Source organism: Schistocerca cancellata, chromosome 7 (genome assembly GCF_023864275.1).
Source record: "Schistocerca cancellata isolate TAMUIC-IGC-003103 chromosome 7, iqSchCanc2.1, whole genome shotgun sequence".
Taxonomy (NCBI): Eukaryota; Metazoa; Arthropoda; class Insecta; order Orthoptera; family Acrididae; genus Schistocerca; species Schistocerca cancellata.
In genome coordinates, this window is record NC_064632.1 from 565,489,250 (window position 1) to 565,504,515 (window position 15,266).

The 15,266-nt window shown below is 42.3% G+C and overlaps 1 protein-coding gene across 1 annotated transcript in view; it reads right to left on the reverse strand.

Moving 5' to 3' along the window:
* The window catches only part of LOC126092120 (uncharacterized), an 837,738-nt gene that overhangs the window by 420,658 nt on the left and 401,814 nt on the right, over positions 1–15,266 (reverse strand). The gene's annotated exons all lie outside the window — the stretch shown is intronic.

Consider the following 15,266-nt stretch of genomic DNA (forward strand, 5'->3'; position numbering starts at 1 on the left):
ATAAGATGCGCCCAGTGTTTAGAATGTTGGTGCTAAGGCACAGACAAATAATCAACATCATCTATGAAGCAAAAGCGAGCATCAGTAACGGAAGGTTCGTCTTAAGATAGATATAGGGAACGGTTGCACACTATTATTACTGTTCCTTCTCGTATTTTACTTTTTCTTTAACTTGTTCGTCAAATTAGCTAAGAATACAGTGGAAGATTTCCATTGATGGAATAACAGTCTAACAGTTATGTTTCCAATGGCAACGTTCACAAACGGTATGGTCTATCTGGCCGGCTTAAATGAAGACTTCATATGTTCTGGATACAGTGGACCACAAATTATTTATTACATAATATGGCTTTAGCATAAAGAAAGCAGACACACGCTAGAGATGTGTGGTAGAAAGGACAATAACGATTAACATAAAAACTGGAAAGAACTGCGTAATTTCCTCCATGTAGGAAGCAGAATTTCGCATGATCACCAGAGCAAGGAAAGACACCGGGAATCAATTGCCATAAACGCGTCAGATGTTGATTTGGGGCTGAACTCCAAAAATACGTATATTTGGAGCATACGATTGTACAGAAGTGACGTATGGTCCATCGGAAGTACAGATAGCAAGAAATTGGAAGCGCTGAAAGTGAGATCGTATTGAAGTACGTCAGAATTTAAATGAATCTAATAAACTTAAATGGATCCAAACATGAAAGAAAGCAGTACAAAAAAAGGTGAGGAAACGCTTCTATGGAAGAAAGTTATCAGAAGTCCGGAAAGATTAGCGGGCCATCTGCCCTACAGCAGTGGGAACTTAGGTGGCGGATGGAGCAGTATAGGAGAAAAACTACAGTAAAACGAGATGAGCAGGACAGGTAGTTAAAGCTGTTCAGTCTGCAAGTTATATAAGGTCTAAAAGACACCACACGATAAGAAAGGATGAAGGACAGCATCGCACGAGTCGACAGACTGCCGACGTAAAGAAAGAAGAGGGAGAGAGAGATAGGTGAAGGAGAGGAACGCCGGCCGGTGTGCCCGAGCGGTTGCAGGCGCTTGAGTCTGGAACCACGCGATCGCTACGGTCGCAGGCTCGAATCCTGCCTCGGGCATGGATGTGTGTGATGTCTTAAGATTAGTTAGGTTTAAGTAGCTCTCAGTTCTAGCGGACTGATGACCTCAGAACCATTGAACCATTTGAACCAAGGAGACGATCACGGTAGTCAACCCCCGTCAATTCCTCCCTTATCTCCCGGTCTATCGGATCTCCCATATCAGTGCTGTCAGCATCCATAGGTGGATTATGGGCTGATAATATACACTAATCTTATCTTCTAGTCCTTATTGTGTGGCCATACACAGCTGTGGAACTTTTCCTGGGCCGAGTAGGTAGCTAAACACCGCTTCCAAATATGTAAATGAAGACACTACCTGTGAACATCTTCGATGATTTTCCTGTCTGAATGCGCAATAGGGAACATTCGAATTAAAATGTAGCGACAAATAAATGTTTGTGTTGTGTCTAGACAAGACAGCCTAGACACAATGTGAGGAAGCCGAAAGGCACGCGCATAAACTCACGCAGGTTGGCATGAGGTCTGAAACAGGATACGTAATGAATGCTATAAAGAAAAGTACGTAGCTTCTGGAATACTTAACTTTAATCCACATTTGTAGAACATCACTCTTGATGATACATTAATAGAATATCAATATCAATTGAATACGGCGCCTTGCTAGGTCGTAGCAAATGTAGCTGAAGGCTATGCTAACTATCGTCTCGGCAAATGAGAGCGTAATTCTCAGTGAACCATGGCTAGCAACGTCGGCTGTACAACTGGGGCGAGTCCTAGTACGTCTCTGTAGACCTGCCGTGTGGTGGCGGTCGGTCTGCAGTTACTGACAGTGGCGACACGCGGGTCCGTCGTATACTAGCGGACCGCGGCCGATTTAAAAGCTACCACCTAGCAAGTGTGGTGTCTGGCGGTGACCGCACAGTTTCTGACACGTCGGTATTCGAATCCGAATCTCCGAATCCGAATCGAATCCAAATCCTTCTTAAGGAGATCAGATACCGTAACAGTCGGCATAGTGAGCACCACTTCAGACCATTCTACTGCTCGTATTTTCGGTGTCTTCTTTGATAGTGCTCTCTCTTCATCCGGTTGTCTACATCCGGCTCAACATTTCTGCTGTAGTCAAGCCTTCGTCTGCTTCTGCAGTAGTTCTACTCCAGCAGACTTCCTTCAATTACCCGATTAACGACTGATTAGTGCCCCAGGACGTGTCCCGCCGGCTTGTCCCTTCTTTCAGTCAAATTGTGGCATAAATTTATTTCATCTCCCATTCCATTAAGAACTTATTTAATGTATAATGGACAATTAAATGACAACGAGGCAGATCGGAAAAAGTAATAAATTCTGTTATTTCAAAAGTAATCGTCATAAGTGTTAATACATGAATGCCAGTGTGAGACAAGACGGAAATGCTTTCTTCCAAAAGTGTTTGCTGTTGCCTACTGAAACATGATTGTATCCAGGCGTGCACCTCTTCGTCGGAAACAAATCGATGGCCACGAACTTCTTTCTTCAGAGCTTAAATAAAATCGCACGTGGAGGGATCGGGACTGTATGGAGGATGTGTAAGACAATCCAGCGAAACTTCTGAAGTGTAGTCCAAACATCTTCGGCAGCATGTGTGCGGGCATTATCATGTAACAGAAAGATACCTCTGGACTTGAGGACGCGCTCCATTTAACGCACAGCAGTAAGCGAACACTTTACAAAATATTCAAGGGCGCCATCCAGTCCAGACGCCTAAGAATGTTGACGGACGGCATAATTCAGTTTGCAGGATAATGCCTGCCCACTTGTTTCCAAAACTGTTACGGCTAGGCTGCAGACGTTTCGCTGCAACAACCCTTACACATTTTTCATATAGTGCCGATCTCTTCCCATGTGATTTCCATACTTTTGGAGCCCTAAGGAAAGGCGCCTGTGACCGTCTATTTGCTTTGGAGGAAGAAATGTTCGGTTGGGTACAATTACGTTCCCTGTAGACAAACGAAAACATTTTTTAAGGAGGCATTATCCATATCCTCTCATAGTGGAATAAATGTATTAACAGTTACGGCATTATTTTCAATTAATAAACAGTTTAGTTACTTTTTTTTCCATCTGTCTCGTTTTCATATGACGGTCCCCTTATATGCTGAAGACCTAAAGAAAATGGTACACCTGCCTAATATCGTGTAGGGACCCCACTAGCACGCAGAAGTGCCGCAACGCGACGTGGTATGGACACGACTAATGTCTGAAGTAGTGCTGGACGGAACTGACACAGTCGCAGGTTCGAATCCTGCCTCGGGCATAGATGTGTGTGATGTCCTTAGGTTAGTTAGGTTTAAGTAGTTCTAAGTTCTAGGGGACTGATGACCTAAGATGTTAAGTCCCATAGTGCTCAGAGCCATTTGAACCATTTTTTTTGGAACTGACACTGGGATTCCCGCAGGGCTGTCCATAAATCTGTAACAATACAAGGGTTCTAATGGCTCTGAGCACTATGGGACTTAACATCTATGGTCATCAGTCCCCTAGGACTTAGAACTACTTAAACCTAACGAACCTAAGGACATCACACAACACCCAACAATACAAGGGGCCTGGAGATCTCTTCTGAACAGCACTTTGCAAGGCATCCCAGATATGCTCAATAATGTTCATGTCTGGGGAGTTTCGTGGCCAGCGGAAGTATTTAAACTCAGAAGAGTGTTCCTGGAGCCATTCTGCTGGAATTTCCCAAGTCCATCGGAATGCACAACGGACATGAATGGATTCAGGTTATCAGACAGGATGTTTATTTACGTTTCACTTGACAGAGTCGTATATCGACGTATGAGTGGTCCCATATCACTCCAACTGCACACGCCGCACACCATTACAGAGCCTCCACCAGCTTTAAAAGTCCCTTGCTGACATGCAGGGTCCATGGATTCATGAGGTTTTTTCCACACCTGTACACGACCTATCGCTCGATACAATTTGAAACGATACTCCACCGACCAGAAAAAAAAAAGGTTTCCAATCATCGACAGTTCAATGTAGGTGTCGACGGGCCCAGGCGAGGAGTAAAGCTTTGTGTAGTGCAGTCATCAAGGATACGCGAGTGGGCCTTCAGCTACGAAAGCTCATATCGATGATGTTTATTGGAATGGTTCGCACGCTCACACTTCTTGATGGCCCAGCACTGAAATCTGCTGCAATTGGCGGAAGGATTGCACTCCCGTCACATTGGACGATTCTCTTCAGTCTTTGTTGGTCCCATTATTGCAGGGTCTTCTTCCGGCAGCATCGATGTCTTAGATATGTTTTACCGGTTTCCTGATATTCACGGTACACTCGTGAAGTGGTCATACGGGAAAATCACCACTTCATCGCTGCCTCCGAGATTCTGTGTCCTGTCGCTCATGCGGCGACTTCAACACCACGTTCAAACTCACTTAAATCTTGATAACTTACCATTGTAGCTGCAGTAGCCGTTCGAACTACTGTGCCAGACACTTGTTAGTATTATACAGGCGTTGCCGACCGCAGCGCCGCATGCTGCCTGTTTACATATCTCCGTATTTGAATAGGCATGCTTATACCAGTTTCTCTGTCGCTTCATGGTAGTTATCCAGTCAACACATCCGATCGTCAGAATTCTTCTACAGAATAACACTTAAAAAACTCTTTTCTCGTCTTGTCTTTATTGTTAATCGTCCAAATTTCACTTCTATATAAAGCAATCCAACAGACAAATGCTTTCCAGAAAGACTTCCCGACACTAGCTATTTTATTGGTTGTTAATGTATTACAGTTTTTCCAGTAATTTTTTTACTGTTCACAGTTTCCAATTTATATAGGGCTTATTCCAGCCATTTATTGCTCAAACAGGAAAACTCGCCTGTCCCCTTTCTGTGTTTAGTTTCCCCAGCATCATCTCATTTCATTCTTTTACACTTCGCTACCCGTGGCCCTATTTTGGGTCTTCGTTAGTAGCCTGCTTTCGAAGAACTATTCATTCCGTTCAGCTCACCTACGGAAACGTTTGTCATCACTGATTGAATAATGTCATCAACGAAATTTGAAGTTCATTTTACTTCTCTACGAAGGTTAATATGTCGGTAGTTTCCTTTGCTCCTTGTTCAGTTACCAACTGAATTCTGTGAGGGATAAACTTAAAAATGTCTCACTCGTTTTTCAGCCACAGCCAATACTTTTTTTTTTTTTTTTTTTTTTTTTTTTTTTGTCTTTGGCTCCCAGCCAGCCTCCCGTAATGAAAACCATTAAGATGAAATAATGAATTCCTGTTACTGTGGACTGATGTGTCCTTTTCTTCTTGCTGCCTCTTGAAAGCCTTATATGTAAAGTGCTTGGCGTAAAGGTGACTGCAAAGAGACAGTGAGTAACGCATATCCGTTGTTTGGGTTTTTTGGCTTGGAGAGAGGAGAATCGCTGCAGATGGCCTACTCTTACATTATAGCGCTCAATGTCTACAGTTAGCGGACGGTTCATCAACAGCAGTGTCATACATCCTCACTCCATGTGAGAAGAGGAGAGTTTTGTATTATAAAGAATTGCCTATACGGCATAGCCTATCCTTTTCTTTGCCGACAAGTTGCTTACATTGATATTTGCCTATACGGCATAGCCTATCCTTTTCTTTGCCGACAAGTTGCTTACATTGATATTAATTCATCCGTCAGGGTTCGATCCAGCTGCCTGCAATTCGCAATACACTGAACAACTCTACCTTACCGACCTTGACCAGGGAGAAACGTTCCAGTATGTTCACCGAGTACATCCATATACCCGACGCAAAATTTTGTTCTCATTGGAGATTCCTGTTATTACTCGATACCTGTAAATGTGTTTCACTGATTTCATTCCCTCTGATCCCACTCACTGAAATTAAATGAGCGTAATTAAATTTGCAATTTCGATTTGTGTCACTTTAGGCGGGGTATGGAAGTGCGAACATATAGGTGTGCGAAATGATACGCGGATTGCTCGTTGTCAGATTCAAGGTAAAGGATGCAAGGAAGTACCCAGCGACATCACCTGTCCCCTCCCCATTGTTCCTCGACCCACACAGCTACCCACCTAGGGAAAGTAGTTGTGATTTTCACCACATGAACTCACGTCCTGAAAACCGCCCTTCAATAGTAGCAAGTGGGACATTTACAGCGAAATCTCGGAATTATTTCGCCGTTCGCCGCTGCTCTCCTGGTTACTTGTAATTACAGGTAGGCTTAAAGCTTCCAAAACCGCTATACCCTAAACTCGCGATGTTGTTTTTGTGTTACATGCCATTCAGAAACTCAGAAACTAGTAAAATGTGAATATACAAAGTAATCGAATGTAACTGATGTTACCTGCCTAAGGGCAAATAAAAAAAGTAAACTTTCTCAGATATGTATGTACACACTATAAAATGGTGGTATTAATATATTTTCTGATAAATAATAACGGTTTTTCCAAGTGTAACATCTGGCCTGCGCCACGGGTGTATTAAAGGACCATTACTTTTCGCATTATATGCAAACCACCAAGCAGATTACAACGGAAGTTCCGTGAGGATTTTCGCGGAATATTTTATTGTCCGCAGAGAAGTTAGGGACGCCAGAAATTTCAGAGAAATGCAGGAAGACTATCAGAAGATAGACGCTTGGTTCAGGGAGAGACATTTGACCCAAGACAAATGTGACGTATTGCGAATACTCAGACACAGATAATTTTTACTGTATGATTACACAACTGCTGAACATCCAATGCAAGCCCTAAATGTACACCTGCATAATTACTCTCCAATTCACAATTAAGTTCCTGGCAAGGACGATTCATCGAATCAGCTTCAAACTGCTTCTCTACGGTGCCAATCTCGAACAGCTCGCGGGGAAAACGAATACTTGTACTTAAAAAAAAAAATCTCTACTTTAATCAATGCCTCCCCAATTCGTGTACCGTGTCAGTGCAGTGACTCTCTCTCCCCTATTTCGCGATAATACGAATCGAGCTGTTTCTTCTCTGAAATTTTTCGATGTCCTCCGTCAATCCTGCCTAATGCGGATTCCACACCGCACAGCAATTCTCCAGAAGATGGCGGACAAGCGTCTGTAAGCAGTTTCTTTAGTAGACCTGTTGCATTTTCTAAGTCTTCTGCCAATAAATAGCAGACATTGGTTTGCTTTCCCCACAACATTATCTCTGTGAAAGTTCCGGTTTAAGTTATTCGTAATTGTAATCCCTAAGTACTTGGTTCAGTTTACATCCTTTGTGTGATCCGAAATTTAGCGAATTCCTTTTAGTATTCGCGCTTCCTGCTTTTCAATATATAGAGTCAATTATCATTTTTGCAAAATATAGATATTTCGTCTAAATCATTGTGCAACTGATTTTGATCGTCTGGTGACTTTACAAGGCGTAAAATAACAGCATTATCTGCAAAAAGTCTAAGAGGGCTGTTCAGAATGTCTCCTAAATCGTCTATGTCAATCAGGAACGGCAGAAGCCCTATAACACTTCCTTCGGGAAAGCCAGATATTATATTTGTTTTACTCGATGACTTTCCATAAGTTATTAAAAACTGTGACACTTCTGAGAGGGAATCATGAATCTAGTGACACAACTGAGAGGATCCTCATAGGCACACAATTTCATCAGAAGTCGCTTTTGAGGAACAGTGTCAATAGCCTTCAGGAAATCTAAAAATGTGCACAAGGGTATCTTATCATGAGGAGCCGCAACAGCACCAGTCCATTTTGAAAAAAATATAAAAAACGCAGGACCGTTGCTTAAACCACAATCTTTGGTTGGTTACATGACTGGTTTCGGAGCAGTTACAGTTCCACCATCTGGTGTAAAAAATAAAATCATTTGATCAGCTGAGGTCGTCCTTACCCTAACATTGTCATGGAACCAAAGGTGCGAGTGAAAAATATAAAAGGGACAAAATATCCACAATAGCCATTCCCCCGTCTTGCGCGACGGGGAACACAAAAAGGAAAGCTATCCTGTTTGTGTCGCGCTCGTTATACAGGGTGTTACAGAAAGGTACGGCCAAACTTTCAGTAAACATTCCTCACACACAAAGAAAGAAAATATGTTACGTGGACGTGTGTCCGGAAACGCCTTTCCATGTTAGAGCTCATTTTATTACTTCTCTTCAAATCAAATTAATCATGGAATTGAAACACACAGCAGCAGAAAGTACCAGCGTGACTTCAAACACTTTGTTACAGGAAATGTTCAAAATGTCCTCCGTTAGCGAGGATACATGCATCCACCCTCCATCGCATGGAATCCCTGATGCACTGATGCGGCCCTGGAGAATGGCGTATTGTATCACAGCCGTCCACAATACGTGCACGAAGAGTCTCTACATTTGGTACCGGGGCTGCGTAGACAAGAGCTTTCAAGTGTCGCCATAAATGAAAGTCAAGAGGCTTGAGGTCAGGAGAGCGTGGAGGCCATGGAATTGGTCCGCCTCTACCAATCTATCGGTCACCGAATCTTTTGTTGAGAAACGTACGAACACTTCGACTGAAATGTGCAGGAGCTCCATCGTGCATGAACTACATGTTGTGTCGTACTTGCAAAGGCACATGTTCCAGGAGCACATGTAGAGTATCCCGTATGAAATCATGATAACGTGCTCCATTGAGAGTAGCTGGAAGAAACTAAAATAAGCTGTAACATGGAAACTAAGCGTTTCCGGACACATGTCCACATAACGTATTTTCTTTCTTTGTGTGCGAGGAATGTTTCCTGAAAGTTTGACCGTACCTATTTGTAACACCCTGTATGCGTCGCATGAAAGTGCCTTATCCGTGGTAAATTGTCATATCTTAGGTTTCTCTGGCTACAGTGAAACATGGTTCAGCGATTTCACTGTCTAGGTTGGCTAGCCTACTGGCTTTGTCCAGTGACAAACTAGACGTTGTTGCATATGAAAACCCTATAGACAACAGCATGCTCTATACACGGGAACAAGAAGAATCGAAGGTAATATAAAAATACCGGAAGCGGACTTTACAACAGTAAGAGCGATTACAGTTTAGTTAGTTGACTTCTCCATTTGCCTTATAGTTACTGTGAGTTCGAGGTACAAAGCGTATGCTACGATCAGGGCTCACACTGTCGTAAAACCAGCAGTGAAATATTATACTTTTGGCATCTGTTCAGTATAACTACCATCGATGACAAGTTCTTAGCATTTGTCCTCCTCTACGCACCGAATATTCACTTCTAAAAGAGAAATTGTGTTAGTATGTAAAAAGTGCAGTAAATTAATGTAAATGACGAGACATTTATATTATTTTTACTATATATTTTGTACACCTGGTGCTCCATAACAACTAAGTATTTGAAAGAGGAAAAGAAGGTCGCGGGAAAATTATTCATCCATTAGTTATGATAGAACTGTTACCATCTCTTCGATGTAACTGAGCATACTAGCTAACTGTGGCAGGCTCTTTTCCCTCATCGTGGGCATCGAATCATTAAATATTGTAAGAAACTGTAGATGTAGATGTGTGGGTACCAAGTTTGGAGAAAAGTAATTCTTGCCGTAAACTAGAACATTTTTTATTAGTGTTTCGATTGGTTGAAGAAGAACATAGGTGCTGTGAAGGTTATAAAATCCCCTGGGCTATGGGAAATATACAGGTACGTACTCAAATTCTACATTGTATATGGTGCCAATGGCACGACTCATTTACACTGACCAGTCAGTGTTTCGTTGTGATTTTTATTTTACTTTACTTTTATTTAGTTTTTTTTTAGTTTTTTATACGCAACACGCTTTTTATTGTACGAATAAATGCAGACCATTGCCTGCACTTATAACCGAGAATCGTAGATAATCCAAAAAACACAAGTTTTAAGCGGAACCTGTTACTGACTACATTTACAGAACTACGTACGTGTTGTATTTGAAAGCCCACTGAATTTCTTACGCATCACTCGCTGGAAAATAACAACACATTTACAAAATTAGTTCTAACAGACACTGTATTTCGGATAGCTTGTCTTCAGTTCGGCAGTAGTCGCCCCATTAATATCTATTGCTCCGATTCATTAACTTTATTTCTGACGACGTTCCCCATTTTTCCAAGAGTGAGCCGGCCGCTGTGGCCGAGCGGTTCTAGGTTCTTCAGTCCAGAACACCGCTGCTGCTACGGTCGCAGTTTCGAATCCCGCGTCGGACATGGATGTGTGTGATGTCCTTAGGTTGGTTAGGTTTAAGTAATGCTAAGCCTATGATGTTAAGTCCCATAGTGCTTAGAGCCATTTGAGAATTTTTTTCGAAGAGTGAAAATATGCTTGTCTCACATGAAGCAACAACACTGCAGCACATTACATTGCTTCGGTGAGGTTCGTAAAGGCCATTATTTAATGCAACGTTTCCACTCTCTTCCTCCTTGGAACAAACATTGTTCGCTGTTTCTAATCGCGGTTCATCGGCAGAGCTGTTTGATCGCTCGTGGATGTTTTCTTCATCGTCTTCACAATCAGAAAGTAGTGTCCTAAACAAAAACATTCGTTTCAGTCATCACTGAATAGACTTTGTTTTTAAACACTCTTAAGAATAGGTTTGCATCACCACTGTTCCGAGAGTTCCGGAACGTCTAAAGAAAATTGGAATAGAGATCACGACGTCCTTTTTGTTGCTCATGAAAACCACACATTGCATGTTGTACCACCATACAGCGAGACCTTCATAGGTGGTGGTCCCGATTGCTATACACACCGGTACGTGTAACAGTCAGCAGCACGTCCTCTTGCATTGATGCATGCCTTTATTCGTCGTGGCGTACTATCCGCAAGTTCATCAAGGCACTGTTGGTCCAGATTGTCCCACTCCTCAACGGCGATTCGGCGTAGATCCCTCAGAGCGGTTGGTGAGTCACGTCGTTTTCAATGTATCCAAGGCATGTTCGATTGGGTTCATGCCTGTAGAACATGCTGGTCTCTCTAGTCGAGCGATGTTGTTATCCAAGGAAGTCATTCACAAAACGTGCACGACTGGGCGCAAATTGTCATGCACGACGACAAATGGCTGTTCAATTTGCTGCCGAAGAAGTTGCACTATCGGTCAGAGGATGGCATTCACTTATCGTACGGCTGTTACGGCACATTCCATGACCTCCAGCGACGTACGTCGGCCAAACATAATGCCACCCCAAAACAGCAGGGATCCTCCACCTTGCTGCACTCGTTGGACAGTGTGTCTAAGGCGTCGAGCCTGACCGGGTTGGCATATGATTTAAAGAATAGACTGCCTGAGAAAAACAGACACACGAAACTTAAATTTAGAAATATCTCCAAGAGGTACAGTCCTGTTTTGCTAATTTGTAATTTGAACCAGTGAGATTCATAAGGAAACAAAAGAAAAATTCGGAGTAGGTATTAAAATTCATGGAGAAGAAATAAAAACTTTGAGGTGCGCCGATGACATTGTAATTCTGTCAGAGACAGCAAAGGACTTGGAAGAGCAGTTGAACAGAATGGACAGTGTCTTGAAAGGAGGATATAAGATGAAAATCAACAAAAGCAAAACGAGGATAATGGAATGTAGTCAAATTAAATCAGGTGATGCTGAGGGAATTAGATTAGGATATGAGACACTAAAAGTAGTAAAGGAGTTTTGCCATTTAGGGAGTAAAATAACTGATGATGGTCGAAGTAGAGAGGATATAAAATGTAGACTGGCAATGGCAAGGAAAGCGTTTCTGAAGAAGAGAAATTTGTTAACAGCGAGTATAGATTTAAGTGTCAGGAAGTCGTTTCTGGAAGTATTTGTATGGAGTGTAGCCATGTATGGAAGTGAAACATGGACGATAAATAGTTTGGACAAGAAGAGAATAGCAGCGTTCGAAATGTGGTGCTACAGAAGAATGCTGAAGTTTAGGTGGGTAGATCACATAACTAATGAGGAGGTATTGAATAGAATTGGGGAGAAGAGGAGTTTGTGGCACAGCTTGACAATAAGAAGGGACCGGTTAGTAGGACATGTTTCGAGGCATTATGGGATCACAAATTATCATTGGAGGGCAGCGTGGAGGGTAAAAATCGTAGAGGGAGACCAAGAGATGAATACACTAAGCAGATTCCGAAGGATGTAGGTTGCAGTAAGTACTGGGAGTTGAAGAAGCTTGCACAGGATAGAGTAGCATGGAGAGCTGCATCAAACCAGTCTCATGACTGAAGACCACAACAACAACAACAATATCGGATCATTTCTCCTATTCTTTCTTCCTCGTACAGCGCTATAATATTTGTGTGTTTTACGTGTGAGTTTCTGTGGTGGATCCACCACTGAGGTCCCAAAACAATTCCTTTTCACAGGCGGGTCTATTCTCCTTCGCTTCTGTTAGCTTGATCTTTACATGTACTGCTTGTCAGCTGACAGCCTACTAGGCTAGGCTTCGAAGTTTCGCTTCCAGCTTCCATCATCTCCCTCCGGCGCGGCGATATTTTTTGGATGGATTCTACCAGCCCACTTTTCGCCCGCCATGATTCCTTCTACACTGAAATTGTGGCCCAGTCGGCTTCATTGTCCTGTGTCTGACATTCTTAAACCGAATATGTTTTCTTGAAATGTAAGAATATGAATATGTTCTTCCAAATAGTTTTCAACTTCCTTCAAAAAAATACGTTACCGCATTTAAAACTTTTATCATCCCCGTTTGCATTTTTCTTTATTTTCAGCATATTTCTTAATTGCTGGCTTAGGCTAATTTTACATCCCTGCACGCTCCTTTAATCCATCATCCACATTTAGATATAAAGATACGGGTAAATGGATTTCATCTGTGCTTCACTTCCTTTAATGCCTCCGATGGCCATACTGCAATAAAAAATTACTTCATTGAAAACTTACGGTGATGAACGCATTAGGAAATATACCACATCGTTTCTGGACTTCATGATGCCCTAAGAATGCTAAACGATTTTCTTGAAGCTCGCTTTACGAGCAAGTTCACTCAACTGTATCGGTACAGTACTGGAAACTGATAGTGATACATTACAGGCAGAATCGTCAGTTTCTCTCTGTCATTTTCGTGCAATCCGAGTACAACGAATACATATATCTGATTATCTGAAAACTAGGGTTATTTCATGTATATTCAAATATAAGTGAATCATTATCTTACAATTTGTCTCATAAAAATAAATCCATCGTCATGTACACTAAAATTAGATAAAAACTACAAGAGAATCAACGCAGTCTTCAGATGATATTTTCTTCATTACACAGAAATCGTAGTTGACAATGTAGCTTCAAGATATACGGAGTCCACACTGACCTTACTGAATGTCAAATAGTACTATCGGTACCAATTTATGGTAGTGGTATAAATTACGAACCGGCAAAGTATGGGCACCTCTCCCGTAATAATAGCTCTTTGTAGCTGAATTACTGTGGGCTGCAGTGAATTTCAGTGTAAAGCATAAAGCTTCATTGTTAACCTACGACAGGGTGAGCAGACACGAAGAGACGTCAGGGAGCGGTGAATTTGGGAGCCTGGTTCACGTGTTTCCCTTCCAATCGCTGGCGGAATAATCGCATCCGCCAGCACGTCCCACAGTGTGCTAGCCACCTTCACTCTCCGGCTGAGCGCGACGTTCCGTCGTGACGTTATTCCGTCCTCATACAATAACTCCATTTCCAGATACGCCGGAAGACGTTTTACAGTACCGCCTTGCACCATAAAGCCCGGCTCGCGAGGCCCACTATGAATAATGGTGAAAAGTTTTAACCCCCCCAAGCAATTCGCGTCTGCGGCGGAACAGATATGAATGGGGACCTCCACAGCACCGCGGTGGATGTGTGAGTGGGAGAGGTTTGGGGGGCGGGGGAGGCGGGGGAGCAGACCAGAGACGACGAATAGGGCACGAGACAGTGAGGAGAAGACGGGAGCGCAGAGCGAGTGTGAGTAAAAAAGCGGAACGTCAACGCTGCGTGTAAGTAAATTGCCTCTGAAAGCGCAGGTGCAGTGCGCTGCGGTTTGTAGGAGAACAGGGGCCAAGCAGAGGCCGAGTTACAGTTGTCTTCCGCACGCTGAAAGGGACGCGGAATGGAGTGAAGCAGAGACAAAGGAATACTTTCTGCGGGAAAACTGCAGGAAACCAAGTAACGCCTCAGCACGGGACGCGAAAAGGCCTTTTCCTGTCTCAGACTCCGTCCTTGTAGCTTTCTAGTCGTAACTTACCTTAGCGACCACACAATGCAGCTGTTACCAGTGCAGTGAGACCGCACCCCGCACTGAAGCTCGACACAGAACCTACGAGGAAGCAACTACGAATTCCGATTCGCAATCCGTATATGTAAAATGACCACATCTTCATAAACCTTCGAGGTAACCTGACATTTTTAGCAACTTACGAATAACTAAAACAGTCTTGTCGGTCTAAAATCCCACCCTGACTCCAGCTCCATTTTTATGTAGACGTTGATAAGAACAAGCATCTGCAAGAAACGGAAACTGTTTGTAAGAAAAAGTGATCGTATAGCATTGCCGGCCGTAAGGTCCCAGCTGGGTGTACCGATATACTGTACAAAATATTCAAACGTGCGACGAAAAAATCGGACACTAAACAAAGTAAAATGAAAATAGTAAAAAACTATAAAAATACGCGTGAAATTAGCTCTCATAATGGTAATTTATAATAAAATCAAATAATAATGATACAAACAAACTCTATAAAATAACTGTATAGTATCTCTATGCTAATAGATTATTCTTTTACTCACACTCTCTTCTAGTCTCGAAGCTAACACACGCTACGCCCACCATTACGCATTGTAAGTCATACATTTTAAATAGTATATGATAATTTATGCTGATTGTGTGTATTTTTTCCTTCATAGGTCTAGTGACCTTCTTGCAGAAATAAAAATACTATTTTTAAAGTTTCCAGCAAGCTGGCTAAACGACAAGAACGGTCGAACAATCTACGATTCTTGGCAGACATCTTGCGTCGGAAAAATGTCTTTCTAAATTTCATTGCGTTCCGTCATCAAAGGACGCTTTAAAAGACTTGCACCATAATTATTAAGGAAAAGAAAGTGAAGATACTATTTTAAGTCGTGTGAAAGTAAAAGCTAAGAACATTCCATCAATTTCATATATTGGCCGCTTCTCGCCTAGACTAAGATTATTACGTTAGGAAAAAGGGAAATACTTCCTTTCAGTACAAGATTTCTTTTAATTAAAGAAAGATATCTTGCAGCAA